At 46.9% G+C, this 21452-nt stretch overlaps 1 protein-coding gene across 2 annotated transcripts in view; it reads right to left on the bottom strand.

Annotated features, from left to right (window-relative positions):
• The window catches only part of CDC42BPA (CDC42 binding protein kinase alpha), a 1077984-nt gene that overhangs the window by 658260 nt on the left and 398272 nt on the right, over positions 1-21452 (bottom strand). The gene's annotated exons all lie outside the window — the stretch shown is intronic.

Raw genomic sequence — 21452 nt, 5'->3', positions numbered from 1 at the left:
AATGCAAAAAACTTTGATGATACATATGGCGGTTCATCTCTAACAAGATAAGAAGCATAGGGATAGATTTATGATGACTGGCGCATCACCAGGGATGTGTTAGTCATTCTGTGCCGCTGTTCCGTCACCTATGGTGTGCTGCATTTACAATGCGGCGCATCATGGGGCAAAAACAGCACAGATGCGTGACGTATCTGTGCCGTAAAGGTGGCGCATTGCTGGAGTTGTATCGCAAGTGTGATGAAGCTCCAGCAAGGCTCAGGGGTGTCCCTGTCGCAGGGTTTCTGTTCTCACACAGAACTGTGGACAGAGGATTGGAACCTCGGCGCATTAGGGTGCCCCAAAACTCACCTTAGTAATCAAAAACCCCTTAGCAAGCTAGGTACAGTGTCACATTGGATATAACAAACTCTCAATGTTTAGACAATCCAGAATATGAACTTATAGTATCTCAGGATACGTGGAACTCATGAACAGTCGGTCGTTATATATTTCTTAGAAACCAGAACATGGAGTTAAGAAGAACACATGTGTATTTGAAATGTTTATTTACTAATGCCGTCTTCTCAGGCGTAGTATCTTAGATAATAGAAGTACACATATTATCAGTAGCAAAATTACCAGCATAGTTACTAGTACATAAAAAGCGAACGGTGACAGTATGTTAACATGCTGTAAATGAATAAGAGTTAGCAACACTTATAAGCAGCCGCGGGCCGTGGAGGGAGTTACGGTGGGGCAGGGAGGCGGGGAGGGGGAGGGGCAGGGTGGAGAGGGCTCCACCCTGCCCCTCCCCCTCCCTGCCTCACCGTAACTCCCTCCACGGCCCGCGGCTGCTTATATCTGACCCTCCCTAATACACATATTATATTATTTGCTAAGAAGGTCTCTTTGTGTTGGTTTAGGGCGTGCCCATACTTTAGTGTCTTAGATTTGAAGGAATCACATCAGCATACACCAGCTCTCTCTTCATGTGAACCGCATCAAGTGTTGTGTATGTGTGTTCGGCAAAGCAATATAAAACCCGCCTCATGCCCAGAATTGGCAGAAGCTGCACTTATGTTATGAGTATGAAGTTGTGGAGATCAGACCTCATAACAATTCTGTATCGTGTTGTTCTTGAAACTTCAGCAGTCGCTGTACAGATATAGTTTAACAAGCAAAGCAGATAGTAGAGCAATAACATATTATTCTCATGTAAACCACGATGAACTACTAGGTTGAAAGCTAAAGCAACAACTAAGTGTCGTGTGCAGAAGTTGCAAAAAAGGAAAAATGGCGTTTAAACCGGTAATGAGCCCATGCTAACTTAACACGGTGTAAAGATATCCAGGATCTAGATGACACTTCCCCATGATCCGGAAACGAACTGAATAAGATAATAGAAGTGGCATCTCATGAGAGCAGATTGCAACTTTATATGTGGACGGTCCGCAAGGTAAAACATTAAAAACTAGGAAAATTTAATGCTAAAGAAAAATAAAACAGCCAACTACTTTATCGAGGCTTAAGCCAATAGGCAAGCTAAATAATAAAAACTTGACAAATAAGTCAATGAATTGTCAATGAAATGCTAGTACTCAGCATATCAAACATGAAAAAGGTCTATGACATAACTGTGTATGCAAAATAAGCTGCAACAGCCTCCAATAGGAAGTCACCGTCTTCATCCGAAAAGAGTTCAGCCATCCAATTTAAAAGCGGAAAAGAACATACGTGCTCTCCCAGCACCGGATCCTCTATCACCATCAGAGGACAGCTCGGGGGGTTTTCAAGAAAGCTCTGTTCCAAGAAAGACTGTGTTGCCGCCAGTAAATTCCAGGGACCAATTAGTCCATGCATCAATGCCACAGCCATAATCCTTTCGCCAGGACAAACCAACTCGTGAGTAATGATAGGAGTCATCAGCTGATTAAAGTCGACGTCAGGAGAAACCGGTCCGCAGAGACACAAATCAATGGCCCAATCGAAATCACAGGTCAGGCAGTGAAATACAGGCTGGACACAGGTGAAGTAGGAGAATCGAAAAGATAATCCATATGCCGTGCTTAATATCGCCAACGGCATTGTGCCATAATATTCAAGCATGCGATTGCGGAACAGCGTCAGCAGCTGCAGGGCGGGAGCTTGCACAGGAGGGACATCCATATTTAAAAATGTAAAAAAGCACAAGAGCGTCCGCTGGTAATGCAAGTAAAAATGGGAATTCACCAAGCACAGTGGAAAAAATAGAATGAAAGAAAGCAGGGATGACTCCAAAGATTTTCTCAAATGAAGTCACGAGACCACTGGTAACAACTTTAAAAAAGTGCGCCAGGCCCTTTGTGGAGGACGCGTTAAAGATAGTCCGAACCATCTTGCTGAAATGGAAAGGCAAATCTGTATTTAAAAGGGTCTGCACCTCTGTACGGGTGTTCGCTATGTGAAGCACGAAAGTTTCACGGGCCGAACTCAAGGCCACCTCTCTCTGAGACAAAAGAGCTCTTATTCTTGCCATGCCGTTGAAATCTGTTCCCAAGGTTGGTATTTGTGGCCAGATTGAAAACTCCCTATGTTCATGTGTGGGAGGAAATAGAACATTTCTGCAGCAAATAACCCGTTCACTTACTGTTACGATAAAAGGAATACTTTTAATTAACCCAGAACAATCTTCATTATTGAGCATCAAATAACTACCATTTTCCAACAACTTGAACGTGGGGATGATAGCAGGAACTGGCGTGCCTTGCAACACGCAAGCCATATTTGGTCGGTGTTTGTTGCATGAACCGTGTAACTGTATGTGCCTACACATTAGTGAATGATCTGGCGTCTCAGTGCATTCCTCTCCATTCAGATAAACTTCTTGATCATCTTTGAAACATCTGTATGTGTATGGAAGCGACCAGACCTCATGAAGAAAACCACTACCTAAAGGTGCATAACGACCTATTGGTATATATTTCATACAATTTGAAAACTTATATAAAGCAAAAGGCAGCGTTATTAAACCGTGGATAAGGCACGTTGCCAAAGCAGCCAACCTTTTGGATTTATACTGGAAATGTTAAAGGAAGAATTATGGAGTAGGGCCTGTAAATCTTTAATGGACAACCGAGTAAAATTACTCCAACCATCATATTCCTCTAACTCCGGGATAGTAGGGGTGTTTAATTTTTTAGAAGTAGCCAATCCAAAGCATTTGGTCTGGGAAATTGTTTCATTCACAAACAACATATGATTTGGGATGAGATATGCACGGTGCAAAGCCTCAGTGCCTTTTACCTGCCAGGTTCGTGAACCCCAAACTGATGTAGATCCTGGATATCTTTACACTGTGTTAAGTTAGCATGGGCTCATTATTGGTTTAAACGCCATTTTTCCTTTTTTGCAACTTCTGCACACGACACTTAGTTGTTGCTTTAGCTTTCACCCTACCTGCGTCAAGATCTATGCCTGCTTCAAGCAGGCGCAGGGTTTTGATGCAGCTTTGTCCTATCTGATTGTAAATGCGGCAGACTGTGGGTGATAGAGCAGCGGTGCACGTTAACTGGTGCATCTCTGGGGATGTGCTAGTTAATATAAATCTGCCCCTTTCCATACATACTGAGCATGTCATGAATGATGTAATATGTGACATCATCAGCAGTGGATTACGGGTAATAGTATCTCTAGTTTACTCCCCTATAGCTGTCTTTCTTTTAACATAACTGTCTGTTTCCTTCCCTTATACTTACTGTTTTTTTGGTTCGCTTCCGGTTCGCGTACCGGCGAGCGAACTGGGAAGCTAACTAAGAGAAATAGAGGTTGGCACAGTTCCAAATATTGTACCAGTTTTATATTTTTTTTGTTTTTTTTTTGGAGGGGGCAACGAAAACGATTCATTGTAAAGGGCTCAACAGGAGCAACAAAAAAAAAAAAAGAATTTATTGTTTGGGGCGTTTCGGACAAACATGAGCATGATTGTCAATAGCTCTGTTGATCAGAGTGATGCTACTTTCTCCGTAGCAAATGAATCCACTGCAATGTACGCAGACTTGTTTTACTTCACGAAATCTCGTTTGTATATTTGGCACCATCTCCCTGCCCTCTGGTCCCGTTACTTCCGGTACAACAGATCTTCTGGCCATAATAGGGAGATTATCTAGGTCGTTACGAAACTGTGCAGCACTGTAGTTGTTAGGATGCCACCTAGTCATATGGCGATGCATTGTGTAGTTTCCGAAACTGTATTTTTTGTCGGTCCCTCTGGACAGTCTATCTTGACATATAAGGCAAGTTACGTATCTTGCATTTACTTTTTTCTGACCTTTGGGAATTTTAAAAAATTGCCAAATGAAGTTTTCTTTCCGGTGAGACGTCCTGGGCTCCTCAGGCAAAAAGTGCCTCTCTTCGTGCTCTTCGTCCTGTTCCTCTTCTTCCTCTTCTTGCTGAATTATAACTTGAGCAGGTGGTCCACTCTTCCTTGGATGTGGTGGAGGTGTTGGGGAAGCACCAGCTGAAGCTACTAAAGAAGCCATTGCTCACTGGTAACAAAGGGTCTTTCTCTCACAATGATGAAAGTCAGAGTGAGGAAAGAAGGAGGGATTTTCATCATTTGGGAAAAACAATAGTTCTCAACCAATGAAAAGTGTTCATTTTAGATTATATGACCTAGTCTTACATCATTAGGAAACCAAAAGTGAAATGAACCAATGAAAAGTGTTATTACCAAGTCACATGACCTGCTGTGTTTACGTTACGCGCTTTGCAGGGCCTCACGGTTTGCTTCCAGAAACCTGCGCTTTGCGCCTCGCTTCGCGTACCAGTTCGCTAACGTAGCACGTCATATGACGTATCACGCGACAACGCGAAACGTCATGTGGACGGGAGGCGTCACGATGTTGTTTTCTAACGCGGCAGTTGCGGTAAAGAAACGTTTACCGGCTCGCGGTCTATTTCGCGGCATCAAGGTCAGCTAACGGGAAGTTTCCCGATTCGCGAAGCGGGAACGAAGAAAAAAAAATATTTTAAAAAAAAATTATTAATAAACATATAAAATATCTTTTTGGATTTAAAGAAGAATACATTTTACAGCTACAGATATTAGCTGTTAAAAAACCAATGAAATTCACTGAAAAAACCATAGGTTATAGACCATATATAGTTAGGAATTAGCATTTAGAAAACCTTATTTTACTCACACAAAACCATTGAAATTCCATATATAGTTAGTTGCACTAACTATATATTGCGCACCCGCAATCCACTGCTGATGATGTCACATATTACATCATTCATGACATGGTCAGTGACATCACTGATGACCGAGAGCACTTTGAAATTGGAACTTTTGTAATCATATCTATATATATATATACATACACATATCTATATATATATATACATACACATATCTATATATATATATACATACACACATATATATTATATATATATATATATATATATACATACACATATATATGCCAGCGACACAGTACGGAGATCCCCGCCTCACATGTGGCCCTGCCATCACTGGCGTTCAGCTGCATCCGCAGCTTCAAAATGGTTCCAAGGTATTGGATGGACGGGGCACGCCAGGGTCTCCGGTGAAATTGGAAGGAGGATATGCAGTTATTAACTGCGGTGGCTTGTATTTACATTGCTGCCAATCCACTTGATATTCCGATCGGATTCCATGGCTGAGGCGGTTTGGGGACCGGAGGAGGCTGTTCGATTTTCTTAACCAGCAGGAAAACTTGGGTTCCCATGCATCACGAACTATCCTACAGGCCCCCCATGTATCACTTACCTGGCTGCATTGAAGCATTCTGGGAGCTGTGGTCCTCGAACACACAGTGGACTACAGGTGCACAAGCACTCACGGGGGTGGAGTGTGCCCTCTGACCTTTAAGAGGGCGACAGGACGAGAGTTCGTGTTCTGGTAAGCCTCCTGAACTCTGAGGCACTGACGAAGGTAAATTGTTGTTGCCGAAATGCATTTGCCACACAAGAAATAAAACGGCTTCCAAAGTGTTCCCCGTGGTGGGGTTCGCTCATTTTCGTTTGAAAAGGAGGTTTGGTGCATAATTTCTGTGTCAGCCAGCGACACAGTACGGACATCCCCGCCTCACAAGTGGCCCTGTCATCACTGGCGTTCAGCTGCATCCGCAATTCAAAATGGTTCCAAGGTATTGGATGGACGGGGCACGCCAGGGTCTCCGGTGAAATTGGAAGGAGGATATGCGGTTATTAACTGCGGTGGCTTGTATTTACATTGCTGCCCATCCACTTGATATTCCGATCGGATTCCATGGCTAGGCGGTTTGGGGACCGGAGGAGGCTGTTCGATTTTCTTAACCAGCAGGAAAACTTGGGTTCCCATGCATCACGAACTATCCTGCAGGCCCCCCATGTATCACTTACCTGGCTGCATTGAAGCATTCTGGGAGCTGTGGTCCTCGAACACACAGTGGACTACAGGTGCACAAGCACTCACGGGGGCGGAGTGTGCCCTCTGACCTATAAGAGGGCGACAGGACGAGAGTTCGTGTTCTGGGAAGCCTCCTGAACTCTGAGGCACTGACGAAGGCAAATTGTTGTTGCCGAAATGCATTTGCCACACAAGAAATAAAACGGCTTCCAAAGTGTTCCCCGTGGTGGTCTCCGCTCATTTTCGTTTGAAAAGGAGGTTTGGTGCATAATTTCTGTGTCAGCCAGCGACACAGTACGGAGATCCCCGCCTCACAAGTGGCCCTGTCATCACTGGCGTTCAGCTGCATCCGCAGCTTCAAAATGGTTCCAAGGTATTGGATGGATGGGGCACGCCACGGTCTCCGGTGAAATTGGAAGGAGGATATGCGGTTATTAACTGCGGTGGCTTGTATTTACATTGCTGCCCATCCACTTGATATTCCGATCGGATTCCATGGCTGAGGCGGTTTGGGGACCGGAGGAGGCTGTTCGATTTTCTTAACCAGCAGGAAAACTTGGGTTCCCATGCATCACGAACTATCCTACAGGCCCCCCATGTATCACTTACCTGGCTGCATTGAAGCATTCTGGGAGCTCTGGTCCTCGAACACACAGTGGACTACAGGTGCACAAGCACTCACGGGGGCGGAGTGTGCCCTCTGACCTATAAGAGGGCGACAGGACGAGAGTTCGTGTTCTGGGAAGCCTCCTGAACTCTGAGGCACTGACGAAGGCAAATTATGGTTGCCGAAATGCATTTGCCACACAAGAAATAAAACTGCTTCCAAAGTGTTCCCCGTGGTGGTCTCCGCTCATTTTCGTTTGAAAAGGAGGTTTGGTGCATAATTTCTGTGTCAGCCAGCGACACAGTACGGAGATCCCCGCCTCACAAGTGGCCCTGTCATCACTGGCGTTCAGCTGCATCCGCAGCTTCAAAATGGTTCCAAGGTATTGGATGGACGGGGCACGCCAGGGTCTCCGGTGAAATTGGAAGGAGGATATGCGGTTATTAACTGCGGTGGCTTGTATTTACATTGCTGCCCATCCACTTGATATTCCGATCGGATTCCATGGCTGAGGCGGTTTGGGGACCGGAGGAGGCTGTTCGATTTTCTTAACCAGCAGGAAAACTTGGGTTCCCATGCATCACGAACTATCCTACAGGCCCCCCATGTATCACTTACCTGGCTGCATTGAAGCATTCTGGGAGCTGTGGTCCTCGAACACACAGTGGACTACAGGTGCACAAGCACTCACGGGGGCGAAGTGTGCCCTCTGACCTATAAGAGGGCGACAGGACGAGAGTTCGTGTTCTGGGAAGCCTCCTGAACTCTGAGGCACTGACGAAGGCAAATTGTTGTTGCCGATATGCATTTGCCACACAAGAAATAAAACGGCTTCCAAAGTGTTCCCCGTGGTGGTCTCCGTTCATTTTCGTTTGAAAAGGAGGTTTGGTGCATAATTTCTGTGTCAGCCAGCGACACAGTACGGAGATCCCCGCCTCACAAGTAGCCCTGTCATCACTGGCGTTCAGCTGCATCCGCAATTCAAAATGGTTCCAAGGTATTGGATGGACGGGGCACGCCAGGGTCTCCGGTGAAATTGGAAGGAGGATATGCGGTTATTAACTGCGGTGGCTTGTATTTACATTGCTGCCCACCCACTTTATATTCCGATCGGATTCCATGGCTGAGGCGGTTTGGGGACCGGAGGAGGCTGTTCGATTTTCTTAACCAGCAGGAAAACTTGGGTTCCCATGCATCACGAACCATCCTACAGGCCCCCCATGTATCACTTACCTGGCTGCATTGAAGCATTCTGGGAGCTGTGGTCCTCGAACACACAGTGGACTACAGGTGCACAAGCACTCACGGGGGCGGAGTGTGCCCTCTGACCTATAAGAGGGCGACAGGACGAGAGTTCGTGTTCTGGGAAGCCTCCTGAACTCTGAGGCACTGACGAAGGCAAATTGTTGTTGCCGAAATGCATTTGCCACACAAGAAATAAAACGGCTTCCAAAGTGTTCCCCGTGGTGGTCTCCGCTCATTTTCGTTTGAAAAGGAGGTTTGGTACACACATATATATATATATATATATATATACATACACATATATATAAGAGGTGTACGACCAGAGACTGTTTCTCAGAACTTTCGAACCTTGCCTCTGATGAAAGGACAATTCCTGAAACGCGTCAGGCTCTTATGATAGAAGGTTGTGCTCGGAGCATTTTGGGGATCGAGCTGTGAAATGGATGCAAATAAAGAAAACGTGCCTATTCAACTTCGTGTGGATCTGCTTCACTTGGGCTTCCTGTTTGTTTTGGATAATTTTCGGCTGATGCTCGGTCGAGAGGCGGACCCCACCTGTGACCAGGGTCCAAGGCAGGCTTCACTCCAGGAGTTTGCCACGGAACGAAGCAAAGACTGGCGCCTTGCAGGGGGTGCTGCTTTGGCACGATTTTGCAGCTACAAAGCGCTCTCCGAAGGCTCCCAGCGCTGCCCTTCACCCCACTGGGGGAACAATAATGGTTATTGAGAAGTCAGAGAAGCAGCCCCACTGTGGGAAGAGGGTTAGTACACTACAAGGCACAGAATGCAGTGCAAGATAGGCCACGCCCACTTGGCAGGTGATTTGTATTTGAAGAGGTGTACGACCAGAGACTGTTTCTCAGAACTTTCGAACCTTGCCTCTGATGAAAGGACAATTCCTGAAACGCGTCAGGCTCTTATGATAGAAGGTTGTGCTCGGAGCATTTTGGGGATCGAGCTGTGAAATGGATGCAAATAAAGAAAACGTGCCTATTCAACTTCGTGTGGATCGTCTTCACTTGGGCTTCCTGTTTGTTTTGGATAATTTTCGGCTGCTGCTCGGTCGAGAGGCGGACCCCACCTGTGACCAGGGTCCAAGGCAGGCTTCACTCCAGGAGTTTGCCACGGAACGAAGCAAAGACTGGCGCCTTGCAGGGGGCGCTGCTTTGGCACGATTTTGCAGCTACAAAGCGCTCTCCGAAGGCTCCCAGCGCTGCCCTTCACCCCACTGGGGGAACAATAGTGGTTATTGAGAAGTCAGAGAAGCAGCCCCACTGTGGGAAGAGGGTTAGTACACTACAAGGCACAGAATGCAGTGCAAGATAGGCCACGCCCACTTGGCAGGTGATTTGTATTTGAAGAGGTGTACGACCAGAGACTGTTTCTCAGAACTTTCGAACCTCGCCTCTGATGAAAGGACAATTCCTGAAACGCGTCAGGCTCTTATGATAGAAGGTTGTGCTCGGAGCATTTTGGGGATCGAGCTGTGAAATGGATGCAAATAAAGAAAACGTGCCTATTCAACTTCGTGTGGATCTGCTTCACTTGGGCTTCCTGTTTGTTTTGGACATATATATATATATATATATATACATACACATATGGATTAGTTACTTACCTGTAATCCTAGTTCTCTTCCAGGGGTATCCTCATCAAAGTCATAAGCATTAGAATATTCCCGCCCATGTGCGGGACCCCGGAAACACTATATTATATGTGCCCCACATATATATATACACTCATATATAATATATATACATATATATATATATATATATATATATATATAAAAACATGCAATAGCAGCCAAATAAAGAACAGAGCTGAAATATGCTGTAAAGAATTTCCACCATACATGAGTAATAAGCATTAGAAAACATGAGAAAAACAACACAAAGTTTGTTTTAGAAACTGTTTTAATGCTCAGAAAGCAGTAGAAATTCTCATAACTCACTGGAAGCATAGAAAGCTCCCAGGCTGCATTGCAAACACACAGTCTAAAAAAAATGAAAAGCTAACCTGTAGCTACATAGCAATAAACTGACACCGTGCCTTTAAGCCACCCATGACCCCCAGTATCCCATCATGCCTCAGGGGTGACAGTTAGGTCAGTTGTTCTTTTCGGAGACTGAAAATAAACCCAGTAACAGATAGGTTAACAATATCTCCTTATTAAAGAACGTCCTTTGCCCGGGGAGGCGGGAGGGTTGCTTATGACTTTGATGAGGATACCCCTGGAAGAGAACTAGGATTACAGGTAAGTAACTAATCCTTCTCTTCCAGGGGATCCTCATCATTAGTCATAAGCATTAGAATAGAATAGCGAGCCTCACCTCATCTCCCTGCGGGCAAAGGAGTAACAATACAGTAATAACCATATTAAGCCTAGTAACTACTAAGCTTGTACAGGCCGTAGGCTACCCAAATAGATTCCTCAAAGAGGCTTGTCCTACTTGAGTATCGGCCCTGGAATCAGACTCGAGACAGTAGTGTCTCGTGAAGGTATGAACTGATTTCCAAGTCGCAGCCTTGCAAATCTCCGACATTGGAATGTCGTGCAAGAAGGCTACTGTAGCGGCCTTCCCTTTAGTGGAATGCGCTTTGGGTGACTGCAACAAAGGCTTGCCTGCAAGCTGATAAGCCAATTTAATGCTAGAGACAATCCATCTCGCGATGGACCTCTTGGCCGCTGGAAAACCTGTTCGCATTGAACCATAGTTCACAAACAGTTGATCCGTTTTCCTAATCCCTTTGGTCATTTCCAAATAGAACTTGAGCACTCTCTTAAGATCTAAGGAGTGAAGTGACCGCTCGGCTGGGGTCGTAGGATTTGGAAAAAACGAAGGGAGGGAAATGGACTGATTTATATGAAAATCAGAAATAACTTTAGGCAAGAAAGCCGGATGAGCCCTTAGGACTACCCTATTGTGATGAAAGACAGTATAAGGTTCTTTCGCACAGAGAGCTTGAATCTCGCTGACTCTGCGAGCAGAGGTAATAGCCACCAAAAAGGCCGCCTTCCAAGAGAGATGTTGTAAAGAGGCCTTGTGGATGGGCTCAAAAGGCAGTGACATTAACCTGGATAGAACCAGGTTCAATCCCCATGGAGGAGAAGGATTTCGCACAGGGGGATACACTTTTTTCAACCCCTGGAGGAAGTCCTTAACCACTGGAACCTGAAAGAAAGAAACCTGATCAGGTGATTTTCTGTATGCTACTATGGCTGACAAATGCACCCTAATAGAAGCGTATTTTAAACCAGCAGTCGCTAGGGAAAGGAGGTATGGCAAGATAACGTCCTCCTGTCCTTTAGTCGGATCAAGGTGATGATCCCTACACCATAAGAAAAACCTCTTCCACTTGAACGCATAGGACGCTCTCGTGGAAGGTCTCTTAGCCTCTTTTAAAATGTTCATGCACTCAGGAGGCAAGTTCAAATGTCCGTATTGCAGGACCTCAGGAGCCATGCTGTTAGGTTCAGTGAAGGGAGGTTGGGATGCATTATCCTCCCGTTCATCTTGCTCAACAGGTCCGGCCTGCAAGGGAGTCGTCTGTGTGGACACACAGACAGATCTAGAAGATCCGGGTACCAACCACCACTGCCTTGGCCAAGCCGGAGCTATCAGGATCATTTCCATGTTCGACCTGCAGAGCTTGGAAACTACTCTCGGAATCAGAGCCAGGGGAGGAAACGCGTAAGCGAATGTCCCTGACCAATCCATCAGTAGAGCATTCCCCTGAGTCCCTGGCCGGTGGAACCTGGACGCGAAGGCGTGGCATTTGGAGTTTTCGTCGTCTGCAAACAAATCTATGGTTGGACGACCCCAGCAACGAAAAAGCTCTTCTACGACTTCGTCGTTTAGCACCCAGTCTGGCTGATCTTCGAAGTGTCTGCTGAGTGCGTCTGCTTTTACGTTCAACTCGCCTGGAAGGTGCACTGCCACTACCGTGAGGCCTCGAGAGAGGAGCCAAAGCCAGATTGCCTGAGCCTCTCGAGACAGAGGGCGAGACCTTGTGCCTCCTTGCTTGTTCAGATAGAACATGGTGGTCGTATTGTCCATCTGAACTAGGACTGAGTTGGACTCTATCGCTGGGAAAAAAGCTTTGAGAGCCAGGAATACCGCTCTGAGTTCCAGCATATTGATGTGGTATGTCTGCTCCTGCGCAGACCACTGGCCTTGAATTTGAAGCGGACCCATGTGCGCTCCCCAACCTTGTAGAGAGGCATCTGTCACTATCGACTGGGTTGGAAGAGGCTGGTGAAAACGAACCCCCACCAGCAAATTCTTTCTCCGTGTCCACCATTTGATGGAATCTTTCGTCGCTTGGGAGAGCTTGATGCAATCCTCCCAACGACCTGTCGCCTGGTCCCATTGATCCTCCAGAGCCTGCTGTAGAGGACGCATTCTCAGCCTGGCGTTTGGAATGAGAAAGATGCAGGATGCCATGGAACCCAGCAGGGATGCTACTTGTCGGGCTGTTGGAAGCCGAGATTCTAGCAGAATTCCACATTTCTGGTTCAAGGAAAAAAGTCTCTCCTCCGAAGGAAACGCTTTTCCCACTTTTGCGTCCAGAACGGAGCCTAGGTAGTGAATTGACTGTGTAGGCCGCTGGACTGACTTCTCCAGATTCACATGGAGACCGAGCCTGTGCAATTGGAGAAGACACAGATGTAGATCGTGTTGTACTCGCACTGGAGATGGACCTTTTAGGAGCCAGTCGTCCAGGTATGGGTAGATGAAGAGCCCCTTCTTGTGCAGAAAAGCCGCCACCACTGCCATGCATTTGGTGAAGACTCGTGGTGCGGACTTGAGACCGAAGGGTAGCACTGCGTACTGATAGTGTTTGTTCCCTACCACAAACCTCAAGTACTTGCGATGTTGTTGAGCAATTGGGATGTGAAAGTACGCATCTTGCAGGTCCACCGAACACATCCAATCTCCGACTTGAAGATGTGGGCATATTTGGTGAAGCGCCAACATGCGGAACTTTTCTCTGATGATGACCTTGTTTAGAAGTCGTAGATCGAGTATTGGTCTGAACTTGTCCTCCTGATCTTTTTTGGGGACAAGAAAGTACCTGGAGTAAACTCCCTTTCCTCTTTGAGCGAGAGGAACCCCCTCTATCGCTCGTTTTTGTAGTAGGACTTTTACCTCTCTTCGGAGCAAGCTTAGTTGGTGAGGATAAGCGCTCTTTGGAGGTATGTTCTTTGGAGGAGCAAGGAAACGTAGTTTGTATCCATTGCCCAGTATATTCAGCACCCACTGATCCTTTGTGATGCTGACCCACTCTGCCAGGTGTTGTGAAGCACTTCCTCCCACTGGAGTGGGCAACGGCGCCAGAGGAAGCCACTGCTCAGGCTTTTCCTCCTCTTGTGGTGTTAGAGGATTGTTGATGACCTCCTCTACCTCTGCCAGGTTTACCTCGAAACTGGGGCTTCCCTTGGGTCTTATTTTGGGACCACTGAGGGGTTTGAACCCTCTGTTGAGCCCCTCTCCCCCTGTTGGTCTTGAAGCGGCGCTTGAATTCTTTCTTTTTCTCCAAGCCCACCGCTTTCACTGTGTCCAGCTCCGTCTTCATTCGAGTCATTTCCTCGTCAGCATGTTCCCCGAAGAGACCGGAACCCGAAAAGGGGAGATTAAGGATGCGATGCTGAGCATCCGGCTTCAGGCCTGTAAGGCGCAACCATGCCGACCTCCTGGCACAAACCCCATGTGAATAGGAATGCGCCGCAAGGACAGCACCATCCGCAGCCGTACTTATCATCTGATTCGCCACCAGACATCCTTCAGTCACAGTCTCTTCAAAATCCTGCTGATCTTCTTTTGGCAGCTTGGCTCTGAACCTCTCCATAGAGTCCCATAAGGCTCTATCGTATCGACCCAGAAGCGCAGCCGCACTAGAAACCTTAAGAGTCGAAGCAGCTGAGGTGCAAACTTTCCGACCCCAGGAGTCTTGAGTCTTGCTGTCCTTGTCTGGTGGGACTGAAGAGGAGCCGGCAACTGCGTGTGTCTTCCTCGCTGCTGCCACAATTACAGAGTCTGCTGGAGGGTCAGATCGTACAAAAACCGGGTCAGAAGAGGCCGGTTTGTATTTCTTCTGAATGCGGGCTGGCACCGCTCTAATAGCCGCCGGAGTTAGGAATACCTCATTGACAGGAACCATAATCCCCGGGACTAATGGCAGTAGAGGACGGGAGATCGCTTTCTTGTGTAAAGTCTCAAAAATGACTGTCGTTGTAACCTGAGGGGCAGACATTTCAATGCTCAGCTTCTGAGCTCCTCTTTGCAAGACATCCAGATACGTGCCAATGTCATCCACTGGGGAGGATCTGGACGTAGGACTGTCCGTCAACGTAGGGGAGTAGTCCCTCTTGGAAGACTTGGTGAAGGGGTAGATGAAGTAGACGGCGTGCGTCGACGTCTACGGTGAACACTGTGCCCCCTCTCTTTTGATCTTTTCGAACGCTCTTCCCGTCTAGGAGAGCGAGACCTGACTCGATCCTCTCGTTCTTTTCTGGGAGATCGGGGCCTTCTGGGAGATCTGGTTGGTGGTCTCACAGGAGATTTGCGCCTGGGAGGACTATGCTTGTCCATCTCCTCTACCAGATCCTGAAGGGGAGACCTGTGCTGCGAGCTGGCATAGTCCTGCATACGTTTTGCAGCCCCAGAATCTCTCCAATGTTCAAGAGATCTGTACCATCTAGGTGACAGTCTGACTTTATCCGCCCACGGGTCTGTCCGACGCTCAGGAGATTTGCGTACAGGACTTCTGGACTTCGAAGATGCAGTTGAGGAGCCAGAGGATCTTGAAGTGGAATGGCGGGAAGCTGACTCCGTTACCATAACCACATCTGAACACCTCGACGTCGAGCGATCTTCCCTCGTCGTCGAGTGCTTTCGGGGAGTCGGCGGATCAAACAATCTTGTCTTTGATTGTCTATGCGAGGATGTATGGTCTCTCGACGTCGAGCGGCGATGATCAGCAGCCGACGGAGTTCCCTGTCTCGACGTCGAACGGCGAGTACCGGCCGTCGACGGAGCCCTCTCTCTCGACGTCGAACGACGAAGCCCAGTCATCGACGGAAGTCTTTGTCTCGACGTCGAACGACGATGTCCAGTCGTCGTCGACGGAGCTCTCTGCCTCGACGTCGAGTGACGATGTCCAGTCGTCGACGGAGGTCTTTCTCTCGACGTCGAATGGTGATGTTCAGCCGTCGACTGAGTTTTCTGCCTCGACGTCGAATGTCTGTGTGACGACGGCGGAGGGGTATTGGGCACCCTCGACGCCGAGAGCTGACGAGACACCGACGGAGATTGCCTCCTCGACGCCGATCGACTTTTCCCTGTCGACGGCGGAGGGGTCTTGGTCCTCGTCGCCGAACGCCGTTTCTTTGACGACGGCGGAGGAGTCACACTTCTCGACGCCGGTCGTCATCTGGATGACGTCGGCGGAGGGGTGACCTCCCTCGACGCCGGTCGTCGCCTGGTTGACGACGGCGGAGGGGTCTTGGATCTTGACGCCGACCGTCGCCCGGTTGACGGCGGCGGAGTTCCCTTCCTCGACGTCGGACGTCGCCCGGTTGACGCCGGCGAAGGGGATTTCGACGACGGAGCTGGATCCTTCGACGTCGTCGACGTACCTGGTCTTCTCCTCGACGGCGAGCCCGCCGTCGACGATAGTTTAGACGATGAATGATCCACCGGTGGTTCTTTTCTCAGCGCCGAGCCTGACGCTGAAGGTGAAGGGTGTGAAGACTTCTTTCTGGAAGATGTATGAGTCTTCTTGAAGCCCTTCTTCACCGGAGATCTTCCTCTTGATGACCTATGAGCTAGGCCATAAATGCGAATCCTCTCCCTGTCCTTCAGAGTTCTTCCTGACAGGTGTTCACAATGAGGACAGGTGTCTGGATCATGATCTTCAGGCAGACACAGGATACAGACGTCGTGGTTGTCTGATTTGGCCTTCTTGTTGCCACAAGAAGGACATTTGTCAAAGAGTGAAGGCATTCTCAGGAGAAAATGTTCACAAAAATGACTGAAAAAGGCAGTATCTTACTTAACTAGGTGTAAAATGTCAAGTAAGAGCATAAAATTGTCAAAGTGAAGTATTTTTCTGTCAAAAAACAGAAAAAATAGTGGAGCTGTGTAACCAGGGTCCTTCTCTGAAGGAGCCAGAAAGAACAACTGACCTAACTGACACCCCTGAGGCATGATGGGATACTGGGGGTCATGGGTGCCTTAAAGGCACGGTGTCAGTTTATTGCTATGTAGCTACAGGTTAGCTTTTCAGTCTTTTTAGACTGTGTGTTTGCAATGCAGCCTGGGAGCTTTCTATGCTTCCAGTGAGTTATGAGAATTTCTACTGCTTTCTGAGCATTAAAACAGTTTCTAAAACAAACTTTGTGTTGTTTTTCTCATGTTTTCTAATGCTTATTACTCATGTATGGTGGAAATTCTTTACAGCATATTTCAGCTCTGTTCTTTATTTGGCTGCTATTGCATGTTTATATACATTGCTGCTTTGCGGATACTTAACCAACCAAGCATGCAGGTGACTGGACAATGGAGCCTTCGAAAAAGAACGAATGCCGTTCGAAACGCGTCAGGCTTTCTGAGGTGTGAGGAAGCACTTGCAACTTACCAGCGATCCTTAATAAACTAAAGGTTCAAGCTCCCCTAAGTGTGTGGCGTCTTCACAAGGGTAACTTTGTTGATGTGAGAATATATATATATATATATATGTATATATATTATATATGAGTGTATATATATATGTGGGGCACATATAATATAGTGTTTACGGGGTCCCGCACATGGGCGGGAATATTCTAATGCTTATGACTATTGATGAGGATCCCCTGGAAGAGAAATATATATATATATACATACACATATATATATATATACATACACACACATATATATATATATATATATATACACACATATATATATATATACATACACACATATATATATATATACATACACACTTATATATATATATATATATATATACACATACACACATATGAACAAAAGTTACTTACCTGTAAACTGTGGTTCTCCAGTATTGGTGTCTTTCATAGATTCACATGCTTGAATATTCCCCGTCGTCGAAGTGGGAGTCCCACGGTACATAAATAGCAGTAATATATGCATGTATACATGAGAAATATCATAAATAAAATATACATACATATAATGCAATAGAAATGTAAACTTGAAAAAAGTACCATAGAACAGAATAGGCCCATTGAAAAGCCCAAGGGAGAATTCACTTTAGTAACATATTAGAGTCATTATGTGTTGGTCCACATTCCAGCCAATCAGGCTGTAGCCTCCTCTAGAACCTTCTCCTCAGAAGCCCAAGTCCTCAGATTTTCGTAGCACAAGTAAGTATAAATGTCTGAGGAGAAGAGAGCCTCTGAGGGGAGGATGGGAGGGTCGCATGTGAATCTATGAAAGACACCAATACTGGAGAACCACAGTTTACAGGTAAGTAACTTTTGATCTTCTCCAGTATTAGGGGTGTCTTTCATAGATTCACATGCTTGAATAAGAGTAGAAAGCAGTAAATCATACATTAGTCATAAAGGAAATATACGATTAAAATCTTGGCAAAACATATCACTTAATAAGCAATAAATACCAAAAATCATGAGAAAAACCTTTATGACTGGAGGCGGCTAGCAACAGAGGCTCACCTTTATCGGAAAAGATTCCGCAGCACCGCTTGACCTACTGCCGCATTCGCGGCATCTGTTGATTGCAGGCAGTAGTGCTTCGTAAACGTATGGCTGCTGGACCAAGTAGCAGCTCTGCAGATGTGTCTCAGAGGTACCCCCGCAAAGAGGGCAGCAGAAGTCGACACAGCTCTCGTGGAATGAGCTCGAGCTGGAGCAGGAAGGGGCTTGCCGGCCCGTTGATGACAGTAGGATATGGCAGACGATATCCATCTGGTGATAGTCTGTTTGGTTACAGATTGACCTTTGCACACTGGGCCATATGCTACAAATAGTTGATTTGTCTTTATAAATGTTGCTGTGCGTTGAATGTAAAACTTGAGGCAACGTTTCACATCCAGAGTGTGCAAAGAGCGTTCCGCTGCAGATTGTGGTGCAGGAAAGAAAGTTTTAAGAACAATTGGTTCATTGAGATGGAAGTCACTGGGAACCTTAGGAATAAAACTGGGATTTGTTCTCAAAGTAACAGCCTCGTTGGAGAACTGTAGAAACAGTGGTTGTATAGTAAATGCTTGGATGTCGCTGACGCGCCTGGATGAAGTCAGAGCAAGCAAAAGAGCCACTTTCCAAGTGAGGAATTTTAGACTGGAAGAATGGATGGGCTCGAATGGAGGCAAAAGTAGTTGAGACAAAACTAAATTCAGACGCCAAGTAGGTGGAGGCCGACGGATTGGTGGGAACATCCGAAAGAGGCCCTTGAAGAATTGTCTAATTATTCTGGAGGAGTACAAAGATGTTACGCCATCATGGCGAAAACAAGAAATTGCAGCTAGAAACACCTTTAGAGTGGAGTGTGATAGTCCTGATCTTGCTAATGACAGGAAAAAAGGCAAGATCTGCTCAGGCTGAGCACACATGGGATCCAGGGTTTTAGTGGAACACCAAGCACAGAAACGCTTCCACTTTAGCTGGTAAGTTTTGATGGTAGACGGAGCGCGAGCACTTGCTAGCACCATCCTACAATCCTTGTCGATATTCATGTGTGCAAATTCATTGTACTCAGGTTCCAAGCATGAAGTTGGAGATATGCTGGATCCGGATGGCATATCTGACCTTGCTGCATCGTGAGAAGATGTGGCAGAGGATGCAATTGTATCGGATTTGTCAGAGAGAACAGAAGAAGATCCGAAAACCAAGGACGTCTCGGCCATTTGGGTGCGATCAGGATTATTCGACACTGTTGGAACCTCATTCTGTGCAACAGGCGAGGAATGAGCGGAAGTGGAGGAAATGCATAGATGAAGTCGTTCGACCAGTCTATTGAAAAGGCATTCCCGCTCGACTCCTTGTGCGGCTCGCAAATCGTTGACACTTCCTGTTGAGAGCAGTTGCAAAGAGATCCAACTGTGGTCGGCCCCACTGTCGGAAGACGAAATCCAACGTTGGTCGATTGATTTCCCATTCGTGGTTGTCCGAGAGGGCTCTGCTGAGCGAGTCCGCCGGAACATTGGCCACACCTGGCACATGGACAGCTGTGAGATGTATTTGCCGCTGGATAGCCCAATCCCATATTTCCTGTGCCAGTTGTGACAGCACGAGAGACCTTGTGCCGCCCTGTTTGTTGATGTAGAGCATGCTGGTGGTGTTGTCCGTCCTCACCAGCAATGTTTGTCCCTGCACTAACCTCTGAAAGGACTTCAAGGCCAAGAAAATCGCCAGTAGCTCCAAGCGATTTATGTGCCAAGTGCGCTGAGACGCCGTCCATTTCCCCTTTACGGACATCCCGTTGAGATGTGCCCCCCAACCTTCTAGGGAAGCGTCTGTTGTCAGCGTAAGTGTTGGTGGTTCGTCTCTGAATGAACGACCTGTGGCTATGTTTGGAGGATGAGCCCACCACTCCAAAGCGCTTTGAATGCGGGGCGTTAGGTGGATCTTGTCTTCGAACGACCCCGATATCTGCTTCCACTGCTTGTCTAGTTCCTCCTGTAGAACTCTGATGTGCAGTCTGCAGTTGGGAATTAGCTGAATGCACGAAGAAGCCATGCCAAGGAATGATTTGTACATCCGGACAGAAACGTACTGTCTTGACTGTAGGAACTGTACTTTCTTTATCATTCGATCTTGTCTCTTCTGAGAAACGAACACTTGCCCCAGCCGAGAATTGAGCGAGGCTCCTAGAAAGTCTCGCTGTTGAGATGGTTGAAAGTGTGACTTTTGGTAATTGATGGACCAACCCAACGTTTCGAAGAGGGATATGCAGACTTGAGTGTGCTGTTCCGTTAACTGAAACGTCTTGGCCTTTATTAGGCAATCGTCCAGATACGGATAGAACTGGATGTCCTGTAGACGCAGGTAGGCAGCAACCGGGGCTAGAAATTTGGTAAATACCCTCGGTGCTGATCGAAGGCCGAATGGTAGGACCTTGAATTGATAATGAAATTGGCCGACTGTAAAACGGAGATATTTCCTGTGCCTGGGGTGAATAGGTACATGGAAATATGCATCTTGAAGGTCTATTGTTGAAAAGAACTCTCCTGGAATGAGGAAATTCAAGATTTGAAGCAGGGTTAGCATCTGAAAAGTTTTTGATGCGATGAACTTGTTCAGAGCCCTCAAATATAAGATGGGACGCCACTCTCCTGATTTTTTCTTTACTAGAAAGAAACGGGAATAAAATCCCCTGCCGCGTTGACCTTGCGGTACCACTTCTATGGCTCCTTTCTTGATCATTAGCTTCACCTGAGCCAACAGTTCCTTGAAATGGGGAGAAGGTGGACCCGAAGGTGGACGAGTGGGGGGGAATTTCGTGAATTCCAGGGTATGTCCTTTTGAAACAACGTCCAAGACCTATCGGTCGGTGGTAATGTTGAACCAATTGTAGAAGAACTTTGAGATCTGACCTCCAAGATGTACAATCGCCAGAGGGTAAAATTTGGGATTGTCACTGTTTTTTGTTGTTGTTCGCACCACCTCTGTAATTGGACTTACGCTGGTATGGTCTGGAGGTGGATGAACGACCCTGGGACTGTTAGGAGCCCCTCTGTCTGTTATCATTGTAGTTGTATGATCGATATTGGCCTGTTCCACGAAAAGTAGAGGTTCCTCCTCCTCTACCACGTGCCCCACGAAATGGCCGTTTCCGATATTGTAGTGTTGTCAAGGACTTTGCTGTGTCCGTGTCCTTCTTTATTAGTTCCAAAGCATCATCGACATGTTTACCGAATAAAGATTCACCGTCGTAGGGTAAATCCAAAACCCTGGATTGAACCTCCGGACGGAAGGTGGTTGATTTTAGCCAGCCTTGACGGCGCAAGACTGCAGCACCCGCTAGTTGCCGGAAACCAGTGGAGGATATATCGACGGCACAGTCGATTATTTCTGCCGAAATTTTTTCTCCTTCAAGAATGATGGCCTGCGCTTCATCCCGGATGGAATCGGGCATCTGAGGGATCAGACCAGCAATCTCAGACCACATTTGACGGTCGTAGCGACCTAGAATAGCCAAGGCGTTGGATGCT

This window comes from Lissotriton helveticus, chromosome 6 (genome assembly GCF_964261635.1).
Source record: "Lissotriton helveticus chromosome 6, aLisHel1.1, whole genome shotgun sequence".
NCBI classification, from domain to species: Eukaryota; Metazoa; Chordata; class Amphibia; order Caudata; family Salamandridae; genus Lissotriton; species Lissotriton helveticus.
The sequence above is the reverse complement of the archived record's forward strand: the minus strand, read 5'-3'. Positions and strand labels throughout refer to the sequence as shown.